General features: G+C 48.1%; 1 protein-coding gene across 1 annotated transcript in view; it reads left to right on the top strand.

Annotated features, from left to right (window-relative positions):
- Positions 1 to 3,176: 3,176 nt before the first annotated feature.
- Positions 3,177 to 15,272, top strand: part of CCDC102A (coiled-coil domain containing 102A) — a 36,238-nt gene continuing 24,142 nt past the window's right edge. The window contains exon 1 of the mRNA XM_028739301.2: positions 3,177 to 3,801. The gene's annotated coding sequence lies outside the window, so the exon portion shown is untranslated. The remainder of the gene's footprint in view (positions 3,802 to 15,272) is intronic.

Here is a 15,272-nt window from a genome sequence, read left to right as displayed (position 1 = left end):
GTCTCACTGGAATAAATTTTATAGTAAGGGGGGAAAGCATCTGCCACTGGAATATAAAACTGTCCAACTGAACAAGTTTGTTTATTTCTGTTCTGCACAAGTCTGATTTTGCTAGTCAGGGGGTGGGACAAAAGGCCCATAAGTGTAGAGCAGCCTTCCCCAACTTGGTGTCCTCTAGGTGGTTTGGACTACAACCCCTGTGCTGGCCAGGGCTGACTGGTGTTGCAGTCCAAAAGAAATGGAATTGGGAAAGGCTAGAGTGGACAATGTGAACTAGGTAGACTGGTAGTTCTGACTTGGCTTCCTATGTCCCTATAATAGAAATGCAGAAATGACACAACTAATTTGAGTATTCTCTTGCAGATTGTGAAGCAGTGAGAGCAGCCAGAGGAACAGTCAGCAGGGACTGGGCGAGACACCCAAAATAGTAATCTGTTGATGCAATTGCCTCTCTGTTCTGCATACTGGACCAACGTTACTGAAACTTGCCGAGAGAATCAGCGATGCTTCCTATAAACTGAATCTCAGAGGTTGGGACTTCATGTTCAATGTACATGTGCTCAACCCCAAAGTTGAGGCTTTCCTCCTTTTGCTCACGGGTGGCGCTGTGGGTTAAATCACAGAGCCTAGGACTTGCCGATCAGAAGGTTGGCGGTTCGAATCCCCGTGACAGGGTGAGCTCCCGTTGCTCGGTCCCAGCTCCTGCCAACCTAGCAGTTCAAAAGCACATCAAAGTGCAAGTAGATAAATAGGTACCGCTCCAGCGGGAAGGTAAACGGCGTTTCCATGCGCTGCTCTGGTTTGCCAGAAGCAGCTTAGTCATGCTAGCCACATGACCCAGAAGCTGTACACCGGCTCTCTCGGCCAATAAAGCAAGATGAGCACCGCAACCCCAGAGTCGGCCACGACTGGACCTAATGGTCAGGGGTCCCTTTACCTTTAACTACAGCAAAACAGAGCACTGTCGTCTTGCAAACTATGGGTGACACTATTAAAATGGGGGGGGCAGCCAGCCCCCACCTGCCTGCCTTGGTACTTACAACCAGTCCAGGGATTTTCAGGCCTTGGCTTTCAGCTTCCTCCTTAGTCTCAGTGTTGCCTTTGTAAAACTCAGCAGGGAAAAGGGGATAAAGCAAAATTAGTTGGCTCTGCCTGCCACTGACCCCGGCTCCCTCATCTGTTGGTCTCCCTGCTTTTCACCCCACCAGCCCGAATGGGCACCAGCCATCACTGCTTGGAAGTAGACAGCTGGGCAGGTAGTTTTTCCTCAGAAAAGTCATATGGGTTTTCTCTTAGTCCAACCCACTGATCAGCACAGGAATCTTACAATTACAGCACCGGGCAAGTGGCCATCCAACTTCTGCTCAAATGTTTCCAGTGAAGGGCAGCCCATCACTTCCCAAAACGCACAGGCATAGGACTGTTCCACTTTCAACCAACCCTCAAGGTTGGGACGTTTCTCCTCAAGTTTAACTACAACCTGCTTTCCCTGGCCATTTCCACCCATTGGTTCTAGCCCAGCTCTCCAGAGAAGCAGCCCGCTCCATTGTTTGCGTGGGAAAAGCCCTCCAGATATTTAAAGGCTGCTACCATGTCTCCCCCTTAATCCCCTCTCCTCCAGGCTAAACATACTCGGCTCTTTCAACCGTTCCATATAGGAGTTTTGTTTCCATAATGGCATTCCAGAAAAATGCTATAACTGCAGCGTACACACACAACCCCTAGAACGCTGCCAAATACAGTTCATAAATCTTCTCTTGTTAATGACAAAAGCATCGCTCTCTTGGAATGATGTTGCCTGGCCAAGCAGCTGCTAGACATATATAGTGTGTGTGTGTGTGTGTGTGTGTGTGTGTGTGTGTGTGTGTTACACACACAAATGAGAAATAGAGTGCTACATTGTGTATTATTGGCACGATCCAGCAAAACTGGGGCAGCCTAGCTGTGAGGGTGCAAACCACACCTGGGGTCCCATGGACAAGAGCCCCCTGGACCTGCCCCTTCTTGTAACCTTGATGGCTATGCTCTGCCTTCACATTTGGAGGCAGCAATGCTTCTGAATCCCAGTTGCTGCAAAACCCAGGAGGCGTGAATCCTCTTGTGCTTGGGTCCTGCTTGCAGGTTTCTGGTTGCTCACTGTGATGCTGGTTGGATGCTGAACGAACTAGAGGAACCACTGGCCTGACCCAGCAGGCTCCTCTTACGTTCTCTTTCCCCATTGCAACCTGTCTTACCCAAAGACCCTCCTAAACCTGGAGCAGAAACTGAAAACATAGCTATGGTTAAACCATGTCCCACCGGTATCAGTAGTGGCTGGACATTACCCAAATAAATATTTCTTTTTACATTTATATCCTGGGACCTGTAGTTTGCCCTTACAGAGATAGTGCTATCGCAAGAGATAGCACTCTTAGCAAAGTTCCCAGGATTATTTGGGGGAAGCCATGTGTTTTAACTGTATGATGTGCACCCAGCTGTTGCTGCAATGCAATACATTTACCTGAAGCCATCCCCATTTGAAGTCAATGGTGCTTACTCCTGAGTAGGCATGCCTGAGATTGCTTTCAGCTTGGCTTAAGCATCTGGTGTGCCAGAAGTCCCTGTAGCTTGGTCTCACACACAGGTTACCCAGAAGTGACTCTGCTTCCACACCATCAGGGCTTCCTCTTAAGTGATGGTGGCAGAAGTAGGAGCCATGCAGCCCAATTCCATCCACAAGTGCTTGGGAATAGCATTCCAAGGTGCACAAGCTTCACATCACTCTTTTTACCTCCTCTGAAGTGATTTTGTTATCTAAGTATCTTTCGTCCTCCTCACATAGTGAGATGGTCAATATGGGCGTAGCAAATATTTTTGTTGGTGGGGCAGACCGATGTGATTGGTCAGTTAGTTAAGTACTTCTATTGTTTTACTTGATTGGGGAGGCAGCTGCCCCCCCCCCATGCCCATACATGTAAGAAGTCTTTAATTTGAACAGCATTTGGACAGGAAGATGTGTAAAGGAAGAAATAGAATGAAACAAACAAACGCAATGCAAATATATTTTGAAGTGTATTTAATTCCCCGCCAAACTTTTTTTTTTAAAAAACCAGTTTAACATATAACAGGTCCACAGTTGTTTGGTTAATTTCCATAGTCAACTTCCTTCTACTTTTTTTCTATTATTTTGTACGTTTCAGTTGACAGTCCTCTCATATTCCGGTAACAGCAAGGAAATTTCTTGTTCGGAGTTGTTTTAAAACATTTTCTTTTACACAAACTCCCCTGAGCACGGCCTTCATCACGTCCCAGATAGTTTGGTGTTATAAACTGGTTGCTAAGATATCCGAAATGAGAAGACTACCCCCAAGAGGCTGGCAATCTCGTCGGCACTTTGAAAAATCTCCAGACCTGAGGAGCACCCATTCTACAATACTGTAGATACCCGCCAGCGAAGCACAAGGGAAGTAAAAAGAAAAGAAACGGTTGCCAACGACCTATTTGCAAAGTCAGTCCCTCTCCCTTCCCCAAAAAATTAATCTGGAAGCCCCCTCGTTTATTTAAGCAGAAGAACTCGACCCTGCCGCAGCGTCATGTGTGAAGGCGCCCCTTCCCTCGCCTTCTACCTGCTCCTGGCTCAGCCTTCCCAGACAACACCAAGCCCCCCTCCGTCTCCCCCCGTCTTTCCTTCAACTCCGAAGGGGAGGAGACTAAAAAGTTCTCCCTCTCCTCCAGCCGCGACGGCAGCGGCAATCCGAGCCACGGCAGCAAGGCGGACGGAAAGCGCGCGCCCGAGCCGAGGCGCCATCGGGGGCCGCCGAGGTGAGGGACAAGTCGGGGGTCGGAATGGGGCGCCCGAAAGCGGGGCGGGGAGGACAGGCACCCCCACTTTCCTCGTCCTGGCGGGAAGGGAGGCGGGGAGGGAAGGCGCGGTCATCCTCCATATGCATCCTCGGCAAGTCTCGACGCTGCGCTCGCGGGTGGGCTCTTGCGGAGGGGTCGCTTCTCTCCCTCCCCCCAGAAAAAGTAGCCCCCGGTCTTTCTCTGCCCGGTGCCTGCAGCGGGGCGGGGGGGGGAGGGAGTCCGGGAAGAGCCGCCCGCGCGCTTGGAGAGGTTTCCAAGGCGCAGCGCTTGGGGAGGGCGAGGAAGCACCGTCGCCTGTCCGGGCCGGCCCAGCTATGCGGGGAGGGGGGCGTTTGGAATGCGAGGAGGGCTGGCAGCGCTTCTCAATGGGGAGAAGCACCCTAGGTGGTCACTCTCCTCGGCCAATGGTCGGGCGGGAGGACGGCGCCGGCCAATGAGAGGTTGGCGCCTGGGAACGAATGTAGCCAAAGAAGCCGCTCTCGGCCAATGGGAGAGCAGACGGGCAAGGCCGGGGGAGTGTGAATGGGTGAGTGGCAGGGGCGCTTGCAGCCTTGTCCCTGCAGCTGAGCCGAAGCTAGGGGCTCGTGGGGTTTTGTTGTGTAATCGGCCCACAGCCCTGGAGAAGGACTTTTCTTTTTGGAAAGTTGAAGTCGGAGGGAAAGGGGTGACTCATGTGTGGCTTTGGTGGGGAGGCTGAAGCAGATGCTGAAGTCCCGGTATTTTTGCAGCTCTGGTTCCAAATGCCTGAGAGTGTTAGACAGACGTGGGAGCTGATGTTTTGTATGCCTGAAGGTCCCAGGTTCACTGCGAGAGACTTCAGTGTTTGGAGCTGCTGCCAGTTTGTTTATATTTATATATACCACTATATCACCAAAATGTATCAAAGTGGTTTACAACAGTAAAAGTAAGATAAAATCATATAATAAAAGCACGAAAAGTTGAAAACAACAAAGCTAGACGCAAAGATCAGTAGACCCTTGTGGGGGACGTACTCTTAATTGCCTACATAGACCTGACAGAATAGAAAAGTTTTCAGCAAGTATTTAAAAGTTGGCACAGAAGATGTCTGCTGAATCTCCCTTGGCAGAGAGTTCCACAGGACAGGGTTTGGTTTCTTCTTGTTGTCAAATGAGCCTCACCAACTCTGAGAAGGACCAGAAATGCTCCTGCAGGTGATCTCAGTAGTCAAGCTGGGATATAAGGGTTTAGGCAACAGTATTGAGCCGAATGAACTAATGGTCTGACTTGGTGACTATGTTGATGGACCAGATGCATCTTTGGTCACAGATTTTAGCTGAGTGGTAGACCATCTGGTTTGCGTTCAGAAGGCCCCAGATTCAATTCCCAGCATCTCCGTGTAAGGCTGGGAGAAACCCATGTTTGAAATCCTGGAAAGCAGCTGCCATTCAGGGTAGACAAGGCTGAGCTGGTTGGGCCAATGATCTGATGTGGTATAAGGCAGCTTCCTATGTTCCTAAATTCAGGTTGTACAATCAGCATTGATTGGGAGGCCTTATGCAACAGAGTCACCTCCCCAAATGTTTTGGACTTTATGTGATAAGAAATGTGACATGAAGATGCACTGAACAATGAACATAAGAATAGCCAATGGCCCTTCTAGTCCAGCATCCTGTTCTCACAGTGGCCAACCAGATGCCTGTGGGAAAGTGTGGGATGACCACGATGCAACATCATTTAGCCTCCCCACATATATATGTGGATGCAAACTCAATAAGCAGCTTGTCATTTATTCAACTCTTGACATTCTATTTTTATTGCCATTTTTCTGCCCATTTCAAGACTCCAGTGCAGCGTTTTCATGCATACTTTGTCCCCATCACATAAGACAATAAATTTGTGTGCCGGTAGTTTGTGACAGGCACTTCCTAAGCCCAGCACCTCAGACAATCACATTCAAATTTATTAATAAGGCAACTCAAATGCAGGCTGTGGCAAAACAAAAACACATGAGCATAAATTATACATAAGGACAAAAAAAACCTGACCTATACAATAGATAAGGCATACATAAAAAAAGAATCCCTTGGGGCACCTGCCACTAGATCAGCCTCTGGATGAGGACTCCTGTAAATGTTATTTATAGCTGTGCCAGAGAAGAAATTGCAAGAGGTGCTGGTCTTTGTTCCTCTGTGCTACAAGCTGTGCCTCTCCGAATTCCTTCTGGAATGTTGTGCTGTATTTATTTGGGAATGCACTTGTATGCAGTTCTATGGTCCAAGGGCTCCCAAAATGCTCTACATAAAATGTTGCAATAACAGGTGGTCCATAAAAAATGCAATGAAAAATAAAAACAGCAAGAACATAAAAAGAGCCTATTGCACCAGCCTGTTGCCAATGGCCCATCTAGTCCAGCATCCTGTTCTCACAGTGGCCAACCAGGTGCCCCAGGGGCACACCCACAACCAGGACCTGAGAAGAACAGCAGCATCTAGCATCCCTCCCTAGTATCACAGACCTCTGATGTAGCAGGACTCAAGAGCATCATCACGGCAGCCATGTCCAGCAGCAGGTTCCTGCCTCCTTGATTCCTGTTCGTTGCAGTACATACATTGGGTTTAGGCAATTAGTCTTCCTTGACAGCAGTGGGCTGACCATCCTCCATGCCTTGTACTTATCCAATTAAGACTCTCCAGCACCCTCCCATTAAGGTTTCCTGAAGGACTTTTCCAGCTTGGCAGAGCTGTTGGCTGCTGCACTCTGGTTGCAAATCCTTCAGGAGCTTGAGTTAATTTCAGCTCTTGGAAGCAAGAGGCGCTCTGCAGAGGGGAGCCTATGAAATGCACAGAAGCCCCCACAGAAGTATTTGAAGAACCCATGCATTCAGGGGTCAGTCACACTCTGCCACAGATGCCCTATGGCTATGGCTGCTGAGCATGGCTTGGGTTCTTCCACTGGCAGTGGGAACAGGGAGACCCACAAATCCTGCCTCAGTTTCTCGGCTGGTAACTAGAATTCTGTGCCACAAAAAGCTGCATTTTGTGACCTTTATAAATTATGCAGATTTGTTTTCTGATTTCTCCCACCTGCATTGTTGCTAGTCAGGGGATGAGAAAGAGCCCTGCAAAGCATATACAGGGAGTCCTCTGGCCGCTTGCCTTTTCCTAGGCATTGACCACAAACTTTCAGGCAGCCGTAAGCAGTAGAAGCTTTCCTTGAAAACAAAACAGAATCTGCTTAGGAAAAGGAATTCTATAGTTAATGCCTTTTTAAAATAGCTATTCTGTGCTTCACCAACCTTCCCTACAGACCCTCTTGGGTGTTAAGATCAACAGAGAGACCATCATGGTATTTCTGCTGCCTCAGACTATTGGCAGATGAAGATCAGGAAAGGGAATTATCTGGCTGCCCCTAAGCTGTGAAATTCCATCCCCACAGAGGTATGGCTGGTACCTTATAGTTTCCATCATATGCTGAAGGAGTGCCTTTTTACTCTGGCCTTTGGCATCTGAAATATACAGTAGAGAAATATTAGGACCCTTTGGCATCTGCAATATATATAAATATTAGGATCCAACCTATTATTCTTATTGCACACTGTTTAAATTAACTGATTTTAATATTGTTGTAACCTACCCTGGGACTATATGGAGAAAGAGAAGTAAGATATCAAATAAATGAATAGTCTGGTGCCCTCCAGATGCCTTGGACTACAACTCTCATCAGCCCCATGTGTGTTGGCTGGGCTTGATTGGAGTTGTAGTCCAAAGCATCTGGAGGGCACCAGGCTGGCATAAGGCATATATGGTAATAGGGTGGCCAGGTACTATATTATGAGAGGACTGGCCAACTCTTATCTTTGATAACTATATAAAAAATGATACTTCAGTAGCTGCATATTTTCTGAGTCCTGAGCAGAGCAGAGTAGAGTAGGGGGCAGGGGGAGACCTTTGCTACTGTTGTTCCTTAGCTTTTAAGAACATAAGAAGATCCTGCTGGATCAGGCCCATGGCCCATCTAGTCCAGCATCCTGTTCTCACAGCAGCCAACCAGATACCCCAGTGGGAAACCTGCAAGCAGACCTAAATGCTAAAGCACTCTCCCCTCTGCAGTTTCCAGCAACTGACATTCAGAAGCATAACTGCCTCTGATCGTGAAGCCAGAGCATAGCCATCATGGTTAGTAGCCAATTCTAACACCGCCACCACCCAGGTCCTTGTGTGTTAAATGCACCAGTTTCAGCCTTTGTGTGTTAGTCTCTTGTCTGCCTGTTGCGATATTGCAAAGGCTAGAGAATCTTCAGGAGTTTCCACCATCTCTGCTACCCCACTATTTTGCTTGCATCTTGGACAAAGGAATAAGCAAAAGGGACTGCCAAGCCTGGGCTGGTTGAGGGGGAGGGGGTAGCTGTGGAAAAGGACTCCTTCCTCGTAGGAAAAGATGCTTTGTTCGCACAGCTGGTTTAGCCATTATGCGCTTGGGCACCAGCCAAACCAGGGTCCCTCTTGCGCTGCAGTTGTCTGCCACATGGTGCCTCCCTTTTTTCCTTCCTGCATTTGTCTCTTGATCCCATGGCAGAGAAGCATCCCACCCCGTATCTCTTGGGGGAAGGTAGAAGCATTGAGGTCACCTGCTAGATTGATTTCCGGTATGGATCTTGTTCTTCTGCTATTGTCGGCAGTGATACTGAGCCTTCCTTATGGTCCATTTGCTTTTTGCTGGGCGGGAAAATAATCAGCAGCTAAGTGTGCAAAGTCCCATCTATCCAAAAACCACGTGCGCATCGGAATGCAGAACCGAGTGCTGTTATCTATCAGTATTGCTCATTCAATAGCAGACCCGCACCTTTGGCTGTGCGCAGCAACTGAAGAGTGACATAGAAAGCTGCCTTATATTGGGTCAGATCATTTGACCATGTAGTTCAGTATTGTCTACACTGACCAGCAGCAGCTCTTCAGGGAGTCTTTCTCAACTGTCCTTCAATATGGCAGGAATTGAAATTGGGACTTTCTGCATGCAAGGCAGATGCTCCACCACTAAGCTACAGCCCTTGCCTTAAAAAAAAAGTAAGATTCCAGTCATAGAATCATAGAATTGTGGATCTGGAACGTGGATCCCTGAGGATAATCTAGTACAACCTCCTGCAATGCTGTCCCATAGGGGGATTTAACCTGCGACCTTGGTGTTATCAGCACCGTCCTTATGGTTCTAAACAGTGGACTGATTTAAATAGGAGCCATGGAAGTTGCCTTATACCAAGCCAGACCATTGGTCCATCCCGCTCTGACTGGCAGCACCAATGGGTCTTTCCCAGCCCTACCTGAAGATGCCTGGAATCGAACCTACAACTTCTGGAGGCCAAGCAGATGCTCTGCTACTGAACGATGGCCCAACACATCAGCTGGGAACACATCAATGGGCCTTGCATGTCTGGAATCTTGCAGCACTGCAGAAATGCATAGAAACCCCAAAACACTTCCCTCTCGCGTTCCCTTTGGACGGGAGCAGCTGGCATTGTGGAGTTTGGTGGAGGCAGTCTGGGGGCCTCTGAAGGGCTCGGTGGAAAATGAGCAGACATCCCGCCCCTGAAACTGAGTAGACCCCTGCCGTCCTCCTCCTCCCTCCTGCAATGTCTGCTTGGTGTCTGGCTGCTAGCACTGGGGTCCTTTCATGTGGGCAAAGCTCTCTGCAGATGGGCATGCCTGCAAACAATTAGGACGAGCTGTGGGCGGCGCAATTTCTGTGGCTCTGGTGGATCCTTTCCAAAAGGCAAAAAGACACACACACACACACACACACCCTCCCCCAAATGGAGCAGAAACACTAATATGTAGAGGTGAGGAGATTTGGGGCATATTTTTTTTGCTACCTCAGGCAAAATACCCCCCCCCAAACACTAGTAGTAGTAGTAGTAGTAGTAGTAGTAGTAGTAGTAGTAGTAATATACCCCGCCAATCTGGCTGAGTTTCCCCAGCCACTCTGGGTGGCTTACAGAACATATAAAAGCATAGTAAACCTTGTCTTGCAGCATGCTGAGTGATCAAGAGTGGTCAAGGATCTGATTTTTCTGCCTCTTCCTTCCTCCTCTTTGAGCTAGTGATGATCAAGAGGCTCTGGATTGTGTCCCCTAGAATACAAAGGATATCGCTAGGTTAATAGTAGTCCTTATCCTTTTCAGACCCATGATCCACCTGTTTCCCAAACATTGCCTTTCAGGATCCATATCTTAATATGTATCCTTTTGGTCCCTTCCAACTCTGCAGGTCTATGATTCTACAGTAAAGATGCTGTTACAACCCACTTACGTTAGGCAGCAACTGAGTGGTGCAGGACAGGGGAACGTTTTGCCCATGAGGGCCACGTGCGGTGATAGGTGGGCAGTCTGGGGCCACATGCCAGTGGGCATCATCCAAGCCAGTGATGGGCAGCATGGGCTGGGCTGCTGGTGAGAGAAGGGATGCAGGGTCACTCCATCAATGCATCTGGGGCACCAAACAGCTTTGCCTTCTCTTTTGAACTTCACCTTTTTTTTCTAAATTGAAAAGCCCCAAATATTGTGGAGTTAAAAATAACTGTAATCCAAGGCACACCTGCTGGAATTCCAGCTTCCAGGCAGCAAATAACAGCACAGAAGCCTTGCCTTCTTCTCCAACTGACCATCCTAGGCAAAGGGCTGCAGCCCCTGGTTATATTGCACTTACATTTCCATACTAAACATGACCCCCGTGATCCTGGCTCAGTTTCCTCAATGTCTTGTTCCTTTAATGTAAACGAGAGCAACTGCCATCCCTGCCACTCAGAACCAAATACTTACTCCCTTCTGCTGCATCCTTCTCTTCCTAGAAAGTCCTAAAAGAATTAAGCAGCTCAGCCTTTCCCAGGTGATGCATTTCCAGAGCAGACTTACCAATATGTCAGCATCTCCTGTCCTGTTTGATTTATTTAACCAGCTTAAACCATCATGCCTTTAGGCAGGCGGTGAGTTGGTGCTTAACAAGGAAGGCAACCGGCACAAGCTGGGTGTGCCTGGATTTGCAAAGCCCCTCTTGAGACACCCTCAGCTCACCTCTCCCTGCCCTGAGCTTCCCCTCTCTTTAAAAGGGCAGGAGGGGGAAGCAATGTCTGCTCTCCAAACCCGTGGGATAAGGGGGTGCTATCCTGGCTCAAATATGTCTGTGAACTCCCATAATCCCTCTTGCTTGTCTGGATGGAGGGTAGAGTTGTGTGTGTGTGTCTGTGTGTGTGTGTCTGTGTGTAAAAACTAGACAACTGTTTGGGTGGGAGGTTACATTTATAGCTCTGCCCACTTCTACCTCTGGCCCTGCCCACCATTGGCACATAGCTCTAGGAACCGCCACTCCCAGGTCCAGAAATATTATTGAAAAGCATTGAACTCAAGGTTCTGCCCCACCCCCAGTAGAAGCCTTCAGGTTCTCTCTATTGTGTTCTGCCCCCTCCCACAAAAATCCTGGTTGCGCCCATGCTAACATTTACATTGTCTTTTTTGTAAAGGATTATACAGTATCTGTGTTTGCGGGGTGGTGGTGGGGGACAGCAGTTTTAAGTGCTACAAAAGTGCTACCTTAAGAGAAAAGGCCTTGGTCCTATTTCAGAAATGAGTGACAGTTGTGCATTTATTAAATAAAAAGGTATTTTTGTGGAAAGGAGAGCACGGTCTGTAAAGAAAATGCCATGCTTTGTAGGGTGATTTTGCCATCCAGCTGGCATTAGCTTTACTCAGGAAATTCCTACAGGATCTTGAGAGGTTTAGGGAGATGCCCACTTGTGGTTCCCTTTCAGCACTTAAAAACTGCATCCATTTGCTTTGATTAATGGATGCAAACAAGCAATGGCGGGCTCTCATCTCCCCCACTCTCACTTCTGGCACACATCTGCACATGTGGCAGTTCCACCACAGCTCGGCCTCATGGAGTCTGTTTGCTTTGTGCATGGGAAACCTTGGCAGCCTTGGGAATGTCATACTCTTCTCAGCCTTACCTACCTGACGGAAATAAGATGAGAGTTTCAGAGCACTTTGCGTACTGAAAAACGCTTCAGGAATGGCTAGCAATGGCATGCTTAATGTGAAATGTTGAAAGCTACTAAACAGCAGAGCGTGTGTGTGTGTTTCAGCAGGGAGGGAGGTGTTTGCAAGATGCTTGGGCTGTGGTGGCCCCTCTTAGCTGCAGGAGCCCTGGGTGGGAGGGCAAAGGTCAGGCATGTTTATCTAGGCTTGCTCAGGGGACAAAGGCAGGGAGCCCCCGGCAGCTGTTCTCCAACATGGAGAAGGAAGATTTCGGGTGTTTGAAGATTAGAAGGAGCCCACATTCTGTAATTTTGCACAGAGGAGCCCCTGATTCCATTGTTCATAACCTATCAAATATGATAAATCTGGCAAGGGTCCTGTGTAGGCCCCATCAAAACACATGGGGACTTTGCAGAAGTACTGTTGTGTTCTATGCACAAGAGCCCTCTCTGCTCCTTTTGTTTCCACAACTGGTATTCAGGAGCGTTACTGTGGAGGCAGAACATAGGCACCATGGCTAGCAGCCATTGATAGCCCTCTCCTCCATGAATTATTTGACTAATTCTATTTTAAAGCCATCTAAGTTGAGTTCCACAGGTTAACTGCGTGAAGAAGTACTTTCTTCTCCTCCGTCCTGAAACATCCAACATTCAGCTTTATTGGATTTCTACAAGTTCAAGGGACGCGGGTGGCGCTGTGGTCTAAACCACAGAGCCTAGGGCTTGCCAATCAGAAGGTCAGCGATTCGAATCCCCACGACGGGGTGAGCTCCCGTTGTTCGGTCCCTGCTCCTGCCCACCTAGCAGTTTGAAAGCACTTCAAAGTGCAAGTAGATAAATAGGTACCACTCCGGCAGGAAGGTAAACAGCGTTTCCATGCACTGCTCTGGTTCGCCAGAAGCGGCTTACTCATGCTGGCCACATGACCCGGAAGCTGTATGCGGACAAACGCCAGCTCCCTTGGCCTATAGAGCAAGATGGAACGTTCAACCCCAGAGTTGTCCGCGACTGGACCTAATGGTCAGGGGTACCTTTACCTTTACAAGTTCTAGCATTATGAGAGAGTGGTGAAAACTTTTCTCTATCCACATTCTCCATGTCATGCATAATTTTATAAGCTTCTATCATGTCGCCTCTTCCTTGCCTTTTCTGTAAACTAAAAACGCTGCAACCTTTCCTCATAGGAGAGTCACTCCATCCTGTTTCTGAACATGGTCACAGGGGGGAGGGGGTCGCTTATTAATGATGATGTACATCCCAGAATCCTTTGCACCCTTGCAAGTGTTTCGCTTGGGCAAAACTCCCCCATTGTGCCGATGAGCCGATGGTCTTGGGTCAACCAGCCTTGAAGCAGACACTCTTGGCAACATCTTCAAGCCTTCTTGGTCTGCCAGCGGGTCTCTCTGTGGCCATCTGCCATGTCCTGAATGGCTTCCATTCCCCCCGACTGCTCCCCCTTCTTGGCTGTGTCTCCTCCAGTGATTTACACACCTCTCTGCCCTTTTAACAGACATCCTCTTTCTTAGGAGCCCTTTCTTGTTTGTTTGTTTGTTTGTTTGTTTGTTTGTTTGTTTGTTTGTTTTTTAGGGTATAAAGATGTGAGAGAGTGGGGAGGAGCATACTAGGTAGCAATGGGTAGGGGATGTTGAATATCCTGGATGAATTTTGTGAACACCCCAACATTTTTTCCTATATTTCCCCAACTCTCCTTACGCAACTTATAAGAAAAAAATGCTCCTTTTCCCTTATGGGGTACCGAAGAGTCCATATAGAGTCCTTTTGTAGGTTCTCTATTGGTAGGAGAAAATAGCAGAGGTCAACCAGAGAATATTGAGAAGCAAAGCAGCTAGTAAGCCTGATCTTTATTAACTGTTGCAACAGGTTGCTCACAGCCACATGCAGGAGGCAGGAGGGACCCTGAACAATGGTGCGCAAGCCCTTATATAGACTTTTGAAATTGTCCACCCTGGAGCCCAAGACCACCCCCCCCCCATACATCATTCATACATACATCAGAGAAGGGGCGATCTACAACAGAATCCTGTCTGGTAGGAAACCTGTTGATGGGTTTACCTGGCTATTAATGGGTTTACCTGGACAGCCTGGTTATTCTTTTGTGATGATAAATACTTAATTCCTGAGTCCAGGTCACAGGCTCGCCCTATTCATATCTTAAATGTGCCCTTAAGGCAGGATTTGTGAGCAAACAGACAATGGGGAGGTTTTTCTCATTTCTTCCCTCCTTGCAGAGAAACATTTGAGATCAATTTGGGAGGGACAAAATGGTTTCAGGACTTTTTCCTGTACTGTTTCAGACTTACGGTTTATATATTTTTTTTCATGTATGTGTTTGCTTGGTAAATTTCTTTTATATCTTAGACCTTATAATTCTCATAACACAACTAATAAGGCTAGCAATTGCATGTAGCTGATGCTCACAGGTGAGTCTCCGACTTTTTAGACGTTCACAACATTAGATTACAGCCATTTCATACCAACGCCAACAGCTGCTCTATTTCGGACATTCACTTTTAATGTACCGGTATATCAAGTACAAATTGGGGTAGAGAAATCTGTGGCCTTCCAAATGCTGTGGGAATCCCATCAGCCCTGCCTAACATTGCCAGGAACAATTGGAGGTGTAGTCAAGAAACATCTGGAGGGCCACATCTGGTTGTTGCTGTGGAGGACCACGGCTTGTGTAAAAGCCAATTGCTTTTCAGCACAGTCTTGGAACATATATGCAGGAAATCAGCTGGGTTCGCAGTTTGATGCACTTTTGCTGGCAAATGCAAGGCTTGTTGTCTCCCTGTAGCTGTGTCAGGCTGCCTTACATCCATTCCACCATGAGCACCTCTTGAGCCAGGATTGAAAGCTCGCAGATCTCAGTCCAAGTACACGTGGAACCTCCAAATTGGCCCCTTCTCACATGGTTTTAGAGCTGGGCCCAGAAAATACTGCAAATTGCTGGAAACCATCTGGGGCGGTGGGGGGCAAGGCAGGAGGAATAGGGCATGGGTTTGGAAGATCTCACAGATCTCTGCCTATTTGCCAGCCTCTTGAGACTGGGAAGGGTCGCCTGTCCTCATTTAGGGGGCTTCTGCCTCCAGCTGCTTGTCTGTTAAGTAACTAGAGAGCAGCAGACTTCTGGACTGGGGCTGGGGGAAGCAGAAAGGCAGCCAAGGAATTTGGGTTGGAAAGATGTGTCTGGAAGAGGCTCCATCTTTCCTTGTTTTGTTTTTTGGTTTCTTGTGGGTGGATGTAAACGCAAGCCAGACTTCCTGTGAGAGGGAGGAAAGGGGATTTCTCTGGATCATCTTTAGGCAGCCAAGAGAGTGGAGCAGTCGAAGCAGTAGATGGTGAGAAAGTAGTAGAGTTGGGATAGGTTTGGGGCAAATGCGGCAAAAGCTGAGGGTGGGAGCAGGGCAAGGTGCCGCCATCTCTGA

Source organism: Podarcis muralis, chromosome 7 (assembly GCF_964188315.1).
Source record: "Podarcis muralis chromosome 7, rPodMur119.hap1.1, whole genome shotgun sequence".
Classification (NCBI taxonomy): Eukaryota; Metazoa; Chordata; class Lepidosauria; order Squamata; family Lacertidae; genus Podarcis; species Podarcis muralis.
This window is presented reverse-complemented; position numbering and strand designations above follow the sequence as displayed.